The 18,109-nt window shown below is 45.5% G+C and overlaps 1 protein-coding gene across 1 annotated transcript in view; it reads right to left on the bottom strand.

The window, feature by feature from the left end:
* The window catches only part of PTH1R (parathyroid hormone 1 receptor), a 313,629-nt gene that overhangs the window by 199,674 nt on the left and 95,846 nt on the right, over positions 1 to 18,109 (bottom strand). The gene's annotated exons all lie outside the window — the stretch shown is intronic.

The raw sequence follows: 18,109 nt of genomic DNA on the forward strand, positions 1-18,109 counted from the left end.
TAATTTATAAACCTCTATCACATATGGGATTGTGCAAAAGGTTCTGCTTTATCTTTGTAGAATTTTCATCCAACACCATTCTTTTTATGTTAGTTACCCATAGAAAATGCAACTATTTATACAAAATGTTATTATTTTCTTAAATAATCACTAAGGCACCCAGGCCACTTCATTTAAATGAAGGGGGCAGGGGAAGAAGAGGTCACCAGCGCCGAGGGAGCCCGGCTCTGGAGAAAGGTAAGTGGCTGAAGGGGTTTTAACCCCTTCAGCCCAGAGGGAAGGGGGCCCTGAGGGTGGTGGTGGTGGTGGGGGGGGGGGGGGGGGGGTGGAGGGAAAGGATGGGGGAGGGGGGCTAATGACCCTATAGTGCCAGGAAAGCAAGTTTGTTTTCCTGGCACTATGGTGGTCCTTTAAGGCAATAACAGGAATACCAGAGCCAGAAAATAAGCAAGATATACAAAGCTTACTAGGAATGATACATATCTAACTTACCGCATAACACTGCTCTAATGAGACAACTAATCAGGAAATTACAATGCTTGGTGATGCTCAGAGAATCACCAGAATGAATGGAAGTTTGTGAAGGAAATGCTCACTACTGCACCAACTCAGCAATTATTTGATTCAACAGCAAAAACAAAGCAATCAACTAATGCTCCATGGAATGGACTGGGAGCAAGGCTCAAAATGGCTGCCTGTGCCTTATATCTCTAGGGCATTGACAGATACAGAAAAACAATATGCGCAAATTGAAAAGCAAACACTAGGACTAGTTTATAAATGTGAAAAATGTCATGTTTATTTGTATGGGAGAGTATTCTCAGCAGAAACTAATCACAAATCTCTGATCCACATCTAACAAAGGACTTGATAGATGCACTTCGAAGGTATGACTTCACACGGGATTTCATACCTGGCAAGGAGTTGGTGGAAGCTGATGCTCTTTCACGTGCTTACTTACTCTTTAACATGGATTACTTGAAATTGCAGTAAGAGGTTACTGTTCACGTCAATCTGATCTTGAAGACAGGTCCGTTCAGTCATGCAATGAGGGCAACAATTGAACCAGCTACAGCAACAGAATGTCTTCTAAGTCAAGTGAATAAGCACTTTCCAGTAGCAAATCTAAGAGACCAATGCCATCACTGGATGGACCATACATTTCTGAACTTTCTTTGATAAAAGGAGAGCTTTTGAAAGGAGAAAAGATTATTGAGCAAGCGTGATTGCAAATTAAAATAATGTAAAGACTGCATGAAGGTCATTCGGGTATAGAAAAGACCAAAATATGAGCTAGAGACATTTTGTAATGACCAAACATGAATAAAAAAATTCAGACAATTATCACTCAATATTGGACTTGACAAAAATTCAGACCTCAGTTACTTAAAGAACCTATACCAGACGATGACTTTCCTTTGGCTTCCTGGGAAAAGTCGGGGATGGACTTGTTTGTTTTAAAAAAACAGCAGTAATAATCTTAGTAATGGATAATTTCTGTAATTACCCAGAGATAGCATTATTGGAAGAGGAGCCAACAAGTACAGTAATCATAAAATTGAAAGCAATTTTGGCAAGACATGGCATTTCATCCTCATACTGTCAGACAATGGTCCTCATTTCAATTGTCGAGAGTTTAAGGTTTTTGCCAGTAGCTATGAATTTGAACATTGAACATCCAGCCCGGGATATCGACAAGCAAATAGATTAGCAGAAGCTAAAGTAAAGATAGTGGAATACATACTTCGTTAAGCATTGGAAGCAGATCTGTGTCTTGGCTCTTCTCAACTATACAGCTACTCCCTTAAAATGTGGGAAGGCCCTGGTAGAATTATTGTTTGGTAGACAGCTGGTTACATGAGTATCAGTTCTGAAACCTTGGAAAAGGTTCCCACAAAAACCTGCAATGGAAACCAAATTGAAACTCAGAGTAAAAAGGAATAACTACTATGACCGAGCTGCAAAGCCTTTGGAGAACCTTCAGATACAAGCTTCTGTACAAGGTTCAAAGAACTGGAATACTGAAGGGACAGTTATCCAGAAATATTCTCCAAGATCATATATAGTTCAAACTAATGGTGGGCAATTCTTATGTAGGAATTGTAGGAAACATTTAATGGTTATTGCATCAGTTCCCAACTATTCGTCAGAGAAGGAAACCTATGAGGATACACCGAGCACTCCACGGCAGCTGGAGAATAAAGATGACAGAGAAACTTTGGAAAGCTCAGCTGATTTGCCAGCATATAATCCAGTGATGCAAAGCAAACAATGTCAGGTCGATGTATCAAAACACCTAATCATCACCTAATCATCATTGAACAATGTTAAGAGGAACTAAATTTTTTTTGCATGAATACAGACTTTAAATGTGTTAAGTTTCCTGTCATTTAAAAAGAATAGAAAAAGGGAAATGTGTGATATTGAGATTATCAATTGGTATGAACCATGTAACCTGTCGTAATGTGCATTGGTACAGGACAGGATGCCTCACACATCTTGTCTAGAATGCTTCTCTGAGAGAGAAGCCAGGAAGCAACATCTCTAGGATGACTTTGCATCAGGAGTTGTGGCGAAAGCCACTTCACCACTGGGGTTTGGAGGGGACTACTTGCTAGCCTTTTACCCTGTGACTATGGCCCCTTTAATTTATTATGGTTATAAAACCCTATTTGTACTTATTATGACCTTGAACAATAATTATTCGAGTTTTCAAAGCAACACCTTGAACTCCCAAAGCCATTTGAAGTGCCATTCGACCACGTGGTGGCGGCTATCTTGTTCGCGTGGACCAAAACCGCGAATAGACTTCAGGGGGACTTAGCCGCTGTGACGAGAGCAATCTCGCCACATTGTATTGGAGAAGCCTGGTTGCCCGCCTGCTGCCTTTGGATTATGGACCGGCAGTTAAACGGTTAATTTTACTGTGCAGAAAGGTTTATTCATGCCTTTCTGCACAGCCGTTCGGTAGATTCTGTCTACCGCACGAACCGCCTTCTGTTAGCCTCCCTAGAGCAGTGGGGAGCCGGCAGGCGCTGTTAATTGGCCACCCAGAAGCTAGCGTGTGCAGTCAATTGACCACCCAGTAGCTGCGGTTAACCGCAGCTTAATTGACTGTTACTGGGTGGCCGCGATTACACTTAGCGGCCGCTAGGTGGCGGTGTTATGGAGCTCCCCGGACGGCCAGCGGTGCTCAGCCCGGAATCAGTGCACTAAAAGCAGACACTTTTACGTGCAGCACCGCTGAGCCTCCAGCTCCCTGGTTCCTATTCGTGCGATTTAGCCGAACACCGGTTAATTCGGTAGTTTGTATATGTGAATGTGTTAACCCAGATAGCTATGCCATGGAGCCAATTCGTGTAATTAAAGACTCTGGCTCCATGGCAATTGAACTGTGTGAATAGGATCTGAGCACTATTCGGTAGTTTTGTGCGCTCAGATCCCAGCAATCTGGGGATATGTGACATGTCTGTGTTTTATGAATTAAATGTAACTGTGGCGAAACCGACCTCGCCACGTGTCCTTGGAGGGGGCTGATTGCCCGCCTCTTGCCTTTGGACTATGGACCAGACTTTATGGGAATGTGATACCCCAGATAGCCATACCATGGAGCCTATTCATATAATGAAAGACTATGGGAAAGACTTTAGCTCCATGGCAATTGTACTGTGTGAGTAGGATCTGCGCGCTATTCGGTAGTTTTGTGCGTGCAGATCCCAGCTATCTGGGGATAGGTGAAATGTCTGTGTGTTATGTGTAAATGTGACTTTATGTATTTTAAAGTGTTTTATGTCGTTTTGCAACCATGTGGTTAATGGAGTCTGCCTTTAGTCCTGGGTAATTGGATTACTTCTCCAATTAACTCCAGGGCAGAAGGGAGGAAACCAGGGTGCATTGTGGGGATGTTTTTCAGCCAGCCAGAAAGGAACAAAAGATACTTTTAGTAACTCTTGAACCCCTGGTCGGATTCATGCCATTTTTTAATATGTTGTTCCCCCGAATGGATTGATTGTGGATATGTATTTTTATGTGAATGTGATGTATGGTTTTAAAGTTATGAAAGTTGTGTAAAAGTATATTTTACACTGTATGCATAATGGGATTATGTGTCACACTAAGGGGAGGGGATGTGTGGGAGGTAACATCTATGTCATTGGTTCTTTTATGCCTCCCCCTGGGTGTGGCCTGTATGTGTGAGTTGGAAATAAAAGCCAGGCTGGATGTGCCAGTCCAGAGTTCCTGTTTTACCCTCAAAGTGATGTGTCGTCTCATTATTGGGTGGAAGGATTTATTGCATGCTGTTCCAGTTGACTGCTAGGAGTACAAGCCTATTCGTATGGTTCCTATTCAATGGTCTACAGCATTCATATGCTTGGGAGAATTTAAAAGGTTTCTCGGATTCGGTGATTGTGGTGTCTGCCAGAGTGCTTGGAGTCCTCAGGAAGCACTAGGAGCATCCATTAACGGAGGTACCAAGTCGGGGTGCCAGGCGATCCGTTACATTGGTGGCAAGCGGTGGGATGGCGTCCTAGTGCGAGGTAAAGCAGCTCGGAGACACAGTACGTTTGGATTTACAAATTGAGGGCGACGCTAGTGTGCCTACAGCGTCCCTGTCTACACAAAGATTTGGGAAAATGGGGTTCGTAGACCCCTGGGCAACACACACACCTGAGGAAGAGAGTGAATTAGAATGGAGAGATAATGCCCGGAAAGAATTATGGTACGATGCCCTGGAGGAAGTCCAGTATCAACGGCAGCAGCGCCTTCCTGGTGTCGCATACCAGTTGGAGGAACAAATGGCCTGGCGGATGCCACTTCTGGGAGATCAACCTGGAGGGCAGCGGGTAAGACAACTCGAGTACCTCGTGGAAAGGGAACTGAGCCTGGACGCCTCATACCGGGCACTGTGGTGGTGCACTGTCCAGCCAGAGACGTGGAGGGCAGAGGGCATCCAGCCAGAGGGGGAGAACTACACAAGCCCTGGCCTGTTGTGGAAAGCCTTAGTGGAGGATGTCGACTTCGGCAGTCCAGCAGAGTCACGGTACTGGGCTATCTTTCATTACCGAGGTGAGATGATACAGGGCCCAAGATCTATTGGACTGGGAGAAGACCTCCGCCGTTTCGCTGCCATGGAACGAGAGCTGGAGATGGACTATGTAGAACTAATAAATTCCTGCCAGCCGCAGAGCAGGGACGCAGACCGGGAAAACTGGGTGGCAGACCCAGACCTGCTAGCCTATAGCTGGGAAAACGCGGCAGAGGTACCCCCTGCTTCACTACCAGTTGCAGAAGTAGGGGACCTCATAGACTGGTCCTGGAGAGACCCACAGATGGCAGGTGGAGATGGGATCGAGGTCTCTCTACCGGCCCTACAGGGATGCTGGGCAGTCGGCCCAGATCCCCAGCGGCAGGTTACAGTTCAGAGAGAGGAGCTTGTTACACCCTCTCTCCAGCGGCAGCCTAACCCACCAAGGGGAGACCGTAAGCCCCACACCAGCGCAGATGGGACCGTGGTCTCTGCGCCCAAGTTACAGGGAGCTGAAGGAGCCGTCCTCCCTCCCCAGCGGCAGTGTGATTTGTTGGGAATTGGGAGCCCGGTCTCCATTCCCCAGCGGCAGAGTATCCAGCAGGGAATAGAGAGCCCAGCCCCCTTTCCCCCACAGCAGGACTCTGTGCTGGGAGGAGAGACAGTCGGTCTCCCTCCGCAGAGACGGGAAGTATGCATGGGAGAGGAGATTGTTACCACCTCTCCCCAGCGGCGGATCATTAATGTACAGGGAATAGAGAGCCCAGTCTCCATTCCCCAGCGGCAGAGTGTTCTAATGGGAGAGGAGCTGGTTACCACCTCTCCCCAGCGGCAGCTTAATGTACCAGGGGGAGACTGTAAGCCCCACACCTGTGCAGATGGGACCGTGGTCTCTGCACTTCCAGCACAGGGGGTAGGGACGGTCGGTCCTGCCCCCCCACAACAGGGCTGTTTAGCCAAAGGGGAGACAGTCTGTCTCCAGCAGCAGAGCTGTGTAACTAAAGGGAGACAGTCGGTCTCCAGCAGCAGAGTTGTGTAACTCAAGGGGAGACAGTCGGTCTCCAGCAGCAGAGCTGTGTAACTAAAGGGGAGACAGTCGGTCTCCAGCAGCAGAGCTGTGTAACTCAAGGGGAGACAGTCGGTCTCCAGCAGCAGAGCGGTGTAACTCAAGGGGAGACAGTCGGTCTCCAGCAGCAGAGCGGTGTATTTAAAGGGGAGACAGTCGGTCTCCAGCAACCAGGCTCCAACCAGACTACTCCCGTGGTAGTGCTGGCAACAGGACAGAGTACCGCTGGTCTCCCTCAGCAACCTACCAAGGCAGCCTACCAGTCCCCCACACAGCCGTGGTGAGGCACCTGAATCTGGACAAGATTCTCCCTCACCCAGGTGTAGTAACTGTTTATTGTGGGTGGGCTGCTCTGCTGTTTCTGTCTTGTGGGTGGGCTGCTGGACTAACAAGGGCACTGACCGGCAGGAGGTCAAGTACCCTGTTAGTCTGGGGGGTAAAGGGGAGAAGTGTGGCGAAACCGACCTCGCCACGTGTCCTTGGAGGGGGCTGATTGCCCGCCTCTTGCCTTTGGACTATGGACCAGACTTTATGGGAATGTGATACCCCAGATAGCCATACCATGGAGCCTATTCATATAATGAAAGACTATGGGAAAGACTTTAGCTCCATGGCAATTGTACTGTGTGAGTAGGATCTGCGCGCTATTCTGTAGTTTTGTGCGTGCAGATCCCAGCTATCTGGGGATAGGTGAAATGTCTGTGTGTTATGTGTAAATGTGACTTTATGTATTTTAAAGTGTTTTATGTCGTTTTGCAACCATGTGGTTAATGGAGTCTGCCTTTAGTCCTGGGTAATTGTATTACTTCTCCAATTAACTCCAGGGCAGAAGGGAGGAAACCAGGGTGCATTGTGGGGATGTTTTTCAGCCAGCCAGAAAGGAACAAAAGATACTTTTAGTAACTCTTGAACCCCTGGTCGGATTCATGCCATTTTTTAATATGTTGTTCCCCCGAATGGATTGATTGTGGATATGTATTTTTATGTGAATGTGATGTATGGTTTTAAAGTTATGAAAGTTGTGTAAAAGTATATTTTACACTGTATGCATAATGGGATTATGTGTCACACTAAGGGGAGGGGATGTGTGGGAGGTAACATCTATGTCATTGGTTCTTTTATGCCTCCCCCTGGGTGTGGCCTGTATGTGTGAGTTGGAAATAAAAGCCAGGCTGGATGTGCCAGTCCAGAGTTCCTGTTTTACCCTCAAAGTGATGTGTCGTCTCATTATTGGGGGGGAAGGATTTATTGCATGCTGTTCCAGTTGACTGCTAGGAGTACAAGCCTATTCATATGGTTCCTATTCAATGGTCTACAGCATTCATATGCTTGGGAGAATTTAAAAAGTTTCTCGGATTCGGTGATTGTGGTGTCTGCCAGAGTGCTTGGAGTCCTCAGGAAGCACTAGGAGCATCCATTAACGGAGGTACCAAGTCGGGGTGCCAGGCGATCCGTTACAGTAACTTTGTGTATTTTAAAGTATTTTACTGTATTTGGGTCCCCACGTGTATAATGGAGTTTGCCTCTGTCCTGGGAGATAATTGAATTACTTCTCAATTATCTCCAGGATAGAGGGAGGGAAATTAGGATGCATTGTAGGGATGTTGTACTTCTGTGTGTCTGAATGTGATACATGTCTGTCTGTGTTACAGTCTTCCATCTGGTCCCCTAGGGGAGTGTCCACCAGGTGGGAGACCTGCATAAATACTGGGCGGGTAGCCCTGAATAAACAGACCACTGCTTGACCCTCAACACGGAGCTCTGTCTCGTTCTTGGGGGGGATTTACTGTATGCTGTTAGAGACTGATTGCCAGGAGTGTAAGCCGCTTGGGAGCTTTTCCTGTTCGTCTGCTAGCAGCTATTCGTGAGGTTCCGGTTCCGGTTCGGGAGTTTGGAGTGCTACCATTTTATGCAGTTCGGGAGTTTGGTGCATTCACTTGTATTCAATTCGGGAGTTTGGTGTTCTACAGTAGCTGTGCCTGTGCATCTGGAAGGGGAAGATCTACTAAACGGCTTTTAACCCCTTTTATGCCTGGGGTGCCGTTACAGCCGCGAATGCCTTGGAACTATTTTCAGCATGAAAACATCGTGGTTCCCGGTCGGTTAGCTTTTAGCCGCGATTCTATGGAACTGTTTTGGGCATGGGACAATCCCTGCGCCAGCGCAAAACTATGACTTCCATAAAATTTCTGAACCCCTGATCAGATCAGTGCTATCAGGGGATGTAACATTTATGGGGATATGTTGTGTACTTATGGTACTTATGGGACTTTTTAGAAATGTGTGTTTTTTGTGTTTGGAGATAATTGAGTTTAGTATAGTGATTGACTCAATTATCTCACAGGCAGAGGGGAGGGATTGTATATGTGTTATGGGAATGTCGTACAGTTAATTACTGTTTTTATTGGTTTATTCCCTTTGTGTCCCTGTGCCCAACAAGGTCCACCTGAGTGTCACCCTTGTTGGGAAACTTGCATAAAAGGCCAGTGTGCCTCCATTAAAATTGAGTTCATGCTTAACCCTCAACAAGTAGTTTGGTCTCGTGATTGGAGGGGAACTGCTATATTCACACTGGGGATTGCTATACTCCTTATACTCCCCTGGGTTCTAATCACTAGCTCTTGTAAGAGCTGTTCCTGCTACGGTCTCTGAAGTAGGAGAGGTCTTTCCCACACGGCCCTGGATATCAGAGGTTGGACCAGGGTGGGAGGAAGACGAGGAGATCCCAGCTAAGCTATGGCAGTTGTGGAGTCTGTGGTGCTTGTGGTGTCCGGTGCGGTGCTTACAGTCCTCAGCGTCAGCTAGGAAGCATCAGTTGGAGGAGGTGCCCTGTCGGGGTACCAGGTGATCCATCACAGGAGTCTTGGCATTGGAACAACCCATGTCACTATGCTTTTATTTAATTGCATTAAGGGTCCTGCATATAACTAGTGAGGAGACACAATTGAGTCAGTAACACAAGTTTGAATTTCTAATGCTATAGCGTTCATTTACCTGATCTGTGGACTGATAAACAATAACACAATTATGATTCTATGTTCTTAGGACTACAGTTTCATGAAACCATTGACAAAAAAGGGTGCAGCATTATAAAGGATGTGAATATTACAGCCGTGGACCCCATAGTGCAGGGCTTTTAAGAAAGTCAGTTTAGGATTAGGGATTGTTCAGGGGGCTCTATGTTTAGGCTGGATGATGGATTTAAGGGGATATGAGGGTTACCTGCCTTAAAGTCTAGTAAACTGTAACTTCTATCACTCCTGGCCAGGGATTTCCTCTAACTCCCACCTCTCCTGAGAACTACTCCATCCCTATGCCCCCCTAATTGTAAAAACCTGTAAAAAGATGATGATGTAAATGTATCCAGACTCAAAATATATAATTTTAAACTTACAATCATTGATTCATTTCGTTATAAATACAGCCAATTTATATTTTTCTTAAGAGTCGCTATTATCATATATTATTCCATTCACAAGTCTTGTGCTGATATTATTAACCCCTCCGCCCGTATCCACCCCTTGGCTCTAATTGACGTCCTGCAGGAAACCACAGGGTTCCCACGCGTCTCACCACAACGTGGCTAAAATCCGCCAACATGTTTAACTGTGTAGGTTTAATTTTATTTTAAACTATTTTTTTCCCTAAAATAAGGAAACGGGTTCATGAATTGAGAAAACAGCTTTACAATTCTATTTCTGCTGAATAATGTTTTATTTGGGGCATTCATTTCCTGCCTTAAAAACACAAAAAGAAAGTTGTATTCCTCTTGCATAGAGTTGGATAAAAAACAGAACTAAGACCTCAGTACAAGATTCTCGAATGGAATCTCACCAGGACCACAACGTGTAGGGTAGTACTGTCACAGCTATTTCACAGCAGCGGTTGGCTACACTTGGCACCTTGGCACCTCAGATGTTAGCCAGCTACTGAGCAAGCATATACTGACTACCCCATCTGTGTGTAAGAACACAATATTCATAAAAACTGGACTATTACCAGGAAAATGCATCTATATTGTGTGCAAGGAGAAAAGTAGAAACTGTCTTCTAGCATACCTTAAAACCTTCCCAGACCACTTGGGACAACCCCTGATTGAGGCCCCCTGTCCTACTGTTCTTAGTTTATCACCATTGTGTCTTGGTCTGCATGCCCACAGTTGTCAAGCCTGTTTGGCATGCAGTCACAGAGAGCTGGCTGTATTCTGTGTGTACTCTTGTAATAAAATGCCAGGGGGCCCTCATGGCCCCTGACAGGCCATAAGATTTATAATCATTTAAAACCATGATATTTTCATTAGAATCAGAATGCTGTGCAACTTGATGGCTGAGAACAGCCAGCAGTCATGTAACAGCCAGCAGTCAAGTAACAGCCAGCAGTCAAGTTATGACTTGCAAGAAACACACGGTTGAATCACTGAAAGATAATAAGTATTTGGGCTAGGCCTTAGTTGCCATTCAGAAATAAGGTCCATAAGATAATGTACCTAAGCATATGACAACAGGAGACATTTCGAGCACCCAATAAAACAATATATTGTGTTATGTAAACATTTTGATAAGGAATGGATTTATGCTTAAAGGGACACTATATTCACCAGAACAACAACAGTTTAATGTATAGTATACAGATTAATGTAGTCGTTCTAATGAGTATAATCAGTCCCTTTAGGCATTTTCATGCAGACACTGCCTTTTCAGAGAAAATTCAGTGTTCACATTGCCCCAAAGGGATACCTCCAGTGGCCACTCCTCGGATGGCCACTGGAGGTACTTCCTGTGGAAGTGCTGCACAGTAGGCAGTAGGCAGCACTGCCGTTAAGTGTCTCCACGCTTTGCATGGAGACGCTGAACTTTCCTCATAGAGATACATAAATCCAATGCATCTCTATGAGGAGGTGCTTATTGGCCTAAACTGTGCTTGGCCCTGCCCCCATCCCGCTTCCTTGCCGATTTCAGCCAATCCAATGCTTTCCCTAAATTATGGTGTTGTCACCAAGGAGGCGGATGTGGCTGGGGCCAGCGCTGGCAGACCCGCTCTGTGCTGGAAACAAGGTGGGTTTTAACCCCTTCAAAGGGGGCTAAGATGGGGCGAGCCACTATACTACTACTTTAGCACTATAGGGTCAGGAATACATAGTGTTCCTTTAAAAACATTATAGTTTTATCTGAGCTTTGCTGATGCATTCCCGGTTCATTGTAGTATTACAGATAAGCCGTTAAATTGAGCTGAAACGAACTTAGAGAGGTACGGCGATTGCGAATTGCCAAGGGGCAGTCATGTAGTGGCCAGTTTATGATTATTTGTATATCACGTTTGTGATATTATTTGCTAATAATTGGGCACACACTCTGCACAATAGGGACAGAACCTGATTTTTGTAAATGCAAAGTTAACAGCTTTCTACGTTAGTACTGTCAGCAGATTATAGAATCCCGGCAAAGATGATACATTTAACAGCCTTTTAGCACTGTCTCTTCCTCGGCGAAGCTTCCTCCCCAAATCTGTTCTCTGGCACTGCGAGCGTTAAACAGTGTGTGAAAACCAGTGAATTGCTTCCTTTTCATGCTGTAGACGGGGGTCTCCCAAGCAGTGGGAGGGATTTTCTACAAACCCCCTGACCACAAATTGGTCTAGAAATTCACAATACAACAGTTTGCTCTGGCAGTGCGCCAGCCCGGTTCTGGGACTCTTCGAATCACTTTAACCTCAGAAAGTTTGATTCAAGAGTCGGATTTCAGACGTGCAGATCATAGAATGCCCTTCACCATAGTAATGGCTGTACCGCCTCCTGGTAAACCTCTGACTCGGAATCGAACAGAGCAGAAAGAAACCGACATCATTCCAGCTCTTGATAAAGTACAACTCCCATCACCTTCTGTCCAGCTCTGGTTAACGGCTGCTTCTGGCATTTAGTGCAGAGTAATAAACTGAACGAAGCCCATTAATCTGCTAATGAAACATGCATATGGTCTGAACCACAGTCTCCCTGCTCGCTTCACATCGCCTTGTCAGCAAAGTTATGAAATACTATTCACACATATTTATTAAGAATCATTGCTATATTCGAGTTTGACCAAGTGTTGCTTCATGAGACACAAAATCGAAAGCAATTAGATCCTTCTAAAACACTTGAAAGAGATTTATAAGGAGGTTCACTCGAAAAATTCATAAACATGGCTTTATGCAATATTACACGCACCATAACCACTACAGAGTTTTCTCAGCCAATGTGCCAGCCTGACCTTTGTTGTCTGACTTGATCTGTGATTGTCCGTCTACTCCTTTTGCAGTGTCCATTTGTACCTTTATCATGGACATTCTGAGTGTGGTCAATTATATTTTTATAACTTTCTGGATGTCCAGTCTGAACTCCAAGCTTTGGTTAGTGTTGTAATTCTAAGAGTGCACAATCTACTCTATAGTGAGAGGGAAACACAATTAGTGTGTGTGGGGGAAACACAATGATAGTGTGAGGGGGAAACACAATGAGAGTGTGAGGGGGTAAACACAATGATAGTGTGAGGGGGGGAACACAATGAGAGTGTGAGGGGGGGAACACAATGATAGTGTGAGGGGGGGAACACAATGATAGTGTGAGGGGGGAACACAATGAGAGTGTGAGGGGGGGAACACAATGAGAGTGTGAGGGGGGGAACACAATGAGAGTGTGATGGGGGAAACGCAATGAGAGTGTGAGGGGGAAACACAATGAGAGTGTGAGGGGGGAACACAATGAGAGTGTGAGGGGGTAAACACAATGAGAGTGTGATGGGGGAAACACAATGAGAGTGTGAGGGGGAAACACAATGAGAGTGTGAGGGGGGAACACAATGAGAGTGTGAGGGGGAAACACAATGAGAGTGTGAGGGGGGGAACACAATGAGAGTGTGAGGGGGGGAACACAATGAGAGTGTGATGGGGGAAACACAATGAGAGTGTGATGGGGGAAACGCAATGAGAGTGTGATGGGGGAAACACAATGAGAGTGTGATGGGGGAAACACAATGAGAGTGTGATGGGGGAAACACAATGAGAGTGTGATGGGGGAAACGCAATGAGAGTGTGAGGGGAAAACACAATGAGAGTGTGATGGGGGAACACAATGAGAGTGTGAGGGGGGAACACAATGAGAGTGTGAGGGGGAGACACAATGATAGTGTGAGGGGGGGAACACAATGAGAGTGTGAGGGGGAAACACAATGAGAGTGTGAGGGGGGGAACACAATGAGAGTGTGAGGGGGAAACACAATGATAGTGTGAGGGGGAAACACAATGAGAGTGTGAGGGGGGAACACAATGAGAGTGTGAGGGGGGAACACAATGAGAGTGTGAGGGGGAAACACAATGATAGTGTGAGGGGGGGAAACAATGAGAGTGTGAGGGGGAAACACAATGAGAGTGTGAGGGGGGGAACACAATGATAGTGTGTGGGGGAAACACAATGATAGTGTGAGGGGGAAACACAATGAGAGTGTGAGGGGGGAACACAATGAGAGTGTGAGGGGGGGAACACAATGAGAGTGTGAGGGGGGGACACAATGAGAGTGTGAGGGGGACACAATGAGAGTGTGATGGGGGAAACACAATGAGAGTGTGAGGGGGAAACACAATGAGAGTGTGAGGGGGGGAACACAATGAGAGTGTGAGGGGGGAAAACAATGAGAGTGTGAGGGGGTAAACACAATGAGAGTGTGATGGGGGAACACAATGAGAGTGTGAGGGGGGAACACAATGAGAGTGTGAGGGGGAAACACAATGATAGTGTGAGGGGGGAACACAATGAGAGTGTGAGGGGGAAACACAATGAGAGTGTGAGGGGGGAACACAATGAGAGTGTGAGGGGGAAACACAATGAGAGTGTGAGGGGGGAACACAATGAGAGTGTGATGGGGAACACAATGATAGTGTGATGGGGAAACACAATGAGAGTGTGAGGGGGGGAACACAATGAGAGTGTGATGGGGAAACACAATGAGAGTGTGAGGGGGGAACACAATGAGAGTGTGAGGGGGAAACACAATGATAGTGTGAGGGGGGGAAAACAATGAGAGTGTGAGGGGGAAACACAATGAGAGTGTGAGGGGGGAACACAATGATAGTGTGTGGGGGAAACACAATGATAGTGTGAGGGGGAAACACAATGAGAGTCTGAGGGGGGAACACAATGAGAGTGTGAGGGGGGGAACACAATGAGAGTGTGATGGGGGAACACAATGAGAGTGTGAGGGGGGAACACAATGAGAGTGTGAGGGGGAAACACAATGATAGTGTGAGGGGGGAACACAATGAGAGTGTGAGGGGGAAACACAATGAGAGTGTGAGGGGGGAACACAATGAGAGTGTGAGGGGGAAACACAATGAGAGTGTGAGGGGGGAACACAATGAGAGTGTGATGGGGGAACACAATGATAGTGTGATGGGGAAACACAATGAGAGTGTGAGGGGGAACACAATGAGAGTGTGATGGGGAAACACAATGAGAGTGTGAGGGGGGAACACAATGAGAGTGTGAGGGGGAAACACAATGAGAATGTGAGGGGGTAAACACAATGAGAGTGTGAGGGGGGAACACAATGAGACTGTGAGGGCGGAACACAACGAGAGTGTGAGGGGGACACAATGAGAGTGTGATGGGGGAACACAATGAGAGTGTGAGGGGGGAACACAATGAGAGTGTGAGGGGGGGAACACAATGAGAGTGTGAGGGGGTAAACACAATGAGAGTGTGAGGGGGGGACACAATAAGAGCATGAGGAGGAAACCAAATGAGTTGTAGTTTGTAGTTGGTATTGAGCAGTTTGTGCTGTCATGCTTGAGCCTGCAGATCATCGCATTTTTTGTGATTAGAAAAATAACCTGCAGAATGCACCCGTCATTGCCAGCGTAACCGATGCCTAAACTCTAATTAGTGACAGGTGTCTGCAGATTACTGAGGGCTTCAGAGGATCACAAGTAAGAGGAACACAATCAGATGCCGTTTCCGGGCAAAGCCAGCAATAAGCTGCATGCAGCACGCTGTAAGACTCCCATCACCCAAGACTTGCCCTCGTACAGTCTTTATTATGGAACGAGAGGGATAGACAATGTGGTGATAGCCGAGTAAAGAGCGTTAATTTTAAACGTTCCGACTGCAGCAGCTAACCTCGGAAGCCAGTTGCTTGGGATCTACAATTCCCAGGATGCTCAGCAATCAGGTTTGCTATCACTGATTTACAATATTAGTGATTCAAAATTAATTCCAACATGTTGTTTGAGGATCTCTAACCTCTCTCTTTCACAGAGTGCGCAACGATCAAAGTGGCATTGATGGTGTGTTGGTCATTAGTGATGATAAATACACATAGTAATAAGAAAAGTTCCACTGGAAACAATCAATGATTGAGAGTGCACTACAACAGAAATAGCTTGCTCAAATTAGAGCATCGCCTATTGTTCCAGTTGATGTACAGTTGTTATCAAAATTATTCAACCTCTACTGAAAATCAGGTTTACTGTCAAAATTTACAGACTGTCAGCTGTTTGAAATGAACAAATCAAACGAATGCTTTAAGTGGTTTCCCCAAATTCTATTGGAAATACAACTTAAAATGAATTCGCCAGTCTCAAAATGATTAATTCCCTTCGTGGCAAGCATCTTTAGTACTTAGTAGAGCGCCCTTTTTCTATTATGACCTGCTGAAAACCAGATCCATAGCCAGACACCAGCTTTGGGCAGCGTTCCTAAGGGATCTCGTGAGCAATGGCCTCCAGTTCAGTCAAATTCTGGGGTTTGCATGCTGCAACCGCCTTCTTCAAATCCCACCAGATATACTATGAGGTTCAAGTCAGGTGACTGTGATGGATACTGTAGAATTTTCAAAAACTTCTTCTGCAACCAAGCCTTAGTGGAATTTGAGGTATGCTTGGGATCATTGTCTTGTTGGAAGGTCCAATGGCGCCCAAGCTTCAGCTTCCTTACAGATGGCATGACGTTTTCTCCTAGGATTTCCTGATACTTCAATGAAGCCATCTTGCCTTATACACACTGCAGGATTCCAGTACCAGAGGATGCAACGCAGCCCCAGAGCATGATGGAGCCACCGCCACGCTTAACTGTAGGCAGACTGTTATTTTCAGCATATGCTTCATTCTTCTCTAGACATGACACTAATTCATTGGGCCGAAAAGTTCCTAGATTTATTTAATTAATCAACATAACTAAATGTGTTTTTCTGTGGCTTATTTGTATTATTTTGAGCATATTGGAGTCAACTTTTCTGGTGCCTTTAGGTCAGTAGTGGGTGTACGTCTTGGAATACTGGCATGGAAACCTTCAGCATTTACTACGCACCTTATTGTGCGTGTCTCTTGCCAACCTTGGCTTGCCTCCCCAGTATTTTATTTATACAGATTCATTTCTAATCTAATTATTTTCAGTAAAGGAAATAATAGATAAAGGGCCCTGTTGCAAGATTTATTTTGGATCCTGTACTGCTCCAAACAATTAACTGCTTATTCCCATAAACAGTCTCCACTTGCCACTGCGAAATAGCCAACTCTATAGTCACAACACCCTACATCCACACCCTCTCCTTCCCTGATTTAGACTGACACATTTCATTTAAAATTAACCCTCTCACAGCTCAAATTAGATGTTGCCACATTTGCAGTTCTGACACACTCCATGAAGCTTATAGACACACTCAATGCTGTACACAGAACACACCACATGTTTGAAATTCTGCAGACAAATGAAATTAACTTGATAAATGAAAGTACCAAGGTAGCACAAGTCTTACCTCCCTTCCCCACCCAACCAGCCTGACATCAAGCCCTAGTCATTTTCCCTAACTTCTGATAGACAGGCTGACTCATAACAGGAGAGAACTCATTTATGGACTGCAGATCTGAGACTACACCTAGAGCAGTCTGGAGCAGTTGCTTCCTCCATCATCCACAGAGAAGAGCTAGATGGAGTCAGCAAATGACTCAGAACCCATTGCTTCCTGCTGCTCATGGGACCTTGCCTGACAAAAAAATCAAGGAAACCCAGATGTGCTCCCACATCAGCTCAGCTCTGCTCTGGCTCTCATTATTCTCCATCCGCGAGCAATGGCCAAAAGTGATCCCGTAATAGCTGGTGTGCCCTGCTGCACCTGCAATCGTTCCGTCCCTGCTTTTATTGTCATTAAAAAGCGCATTAGTGCCGAATTACACTCCAATGTATCAAAAACGAGTCGCTCCTAGAAATAAACAGATGAGATTCGGGGCCAACACTTGGGAGATACAGTACACTATACTGCCTGTCTAAAATTCCTTCCTTTGCTAGTTAACCCCTTTATTGCTAGGCTGTTTTACCCTTTAGCACCAAGTGCACTATAAAAGCAGATTCTGATCTTTCATATAAAATACATTTTATGCGCAGACCCATTGGAAAATGTATGAATGGAAATGTATAACGAAGCATTTCATCCGTGAGTGACAGGTACACTTTACATGTTCTATGTATCAAACCCACACAGACAGTAAGAGAGAACAACATGAATCGTAGAGCCAGACACAATGCTAGGGAGGAGGCTTCCTTCCATTTGTTGGCATGCATTGGGATTAGGTAAGACATAGCTAAACCTGGCTAAACCTTTACAGTAAGAGAGGGTGAGTAATACGTTGTATCTGGCGCTCGCTGACACTAAACACATCACTGACATTACAGACATTCCCGTTAGTCTGAGCTGAGATCATGGACTAACTGTGCGTTCCTCTCATTGCCCGTTTGGAATTAGAATGGTTTGTGCTTCATGTTCAAACAGTATCTTTAAAACAGCTACAATTGTATGGTCAAGCCACTAAATCTACTTTAAAGAAAAGTCACTTTTTTCCCTTAAATTGAAAATAGTTGTTTGACAAGCATGCACACATATACACGTAACAAATGCCTTGCACGATATACTTTTTATCATTGCTGTATGTGTGATTATTTCAACAGAAAGGCTTTTTTTTTTTCAAATTCCATTCAGCAGAGCAATTGACGCCAA

This window comes from Pelobates fuscus, chromosome 4 (assembly GCF_036172605.1).
Source record: "Pelobates fuscus isolate aPelFus1 chromosome 4, aPelFus1.pri, whole genome shotgun sequence".
Lineage (NCBI taxonomy): Eukaryota > Metazoa > Chordata > Amphibia > Anura > Pelobatidae > Pelobates > Pelobates fuscus.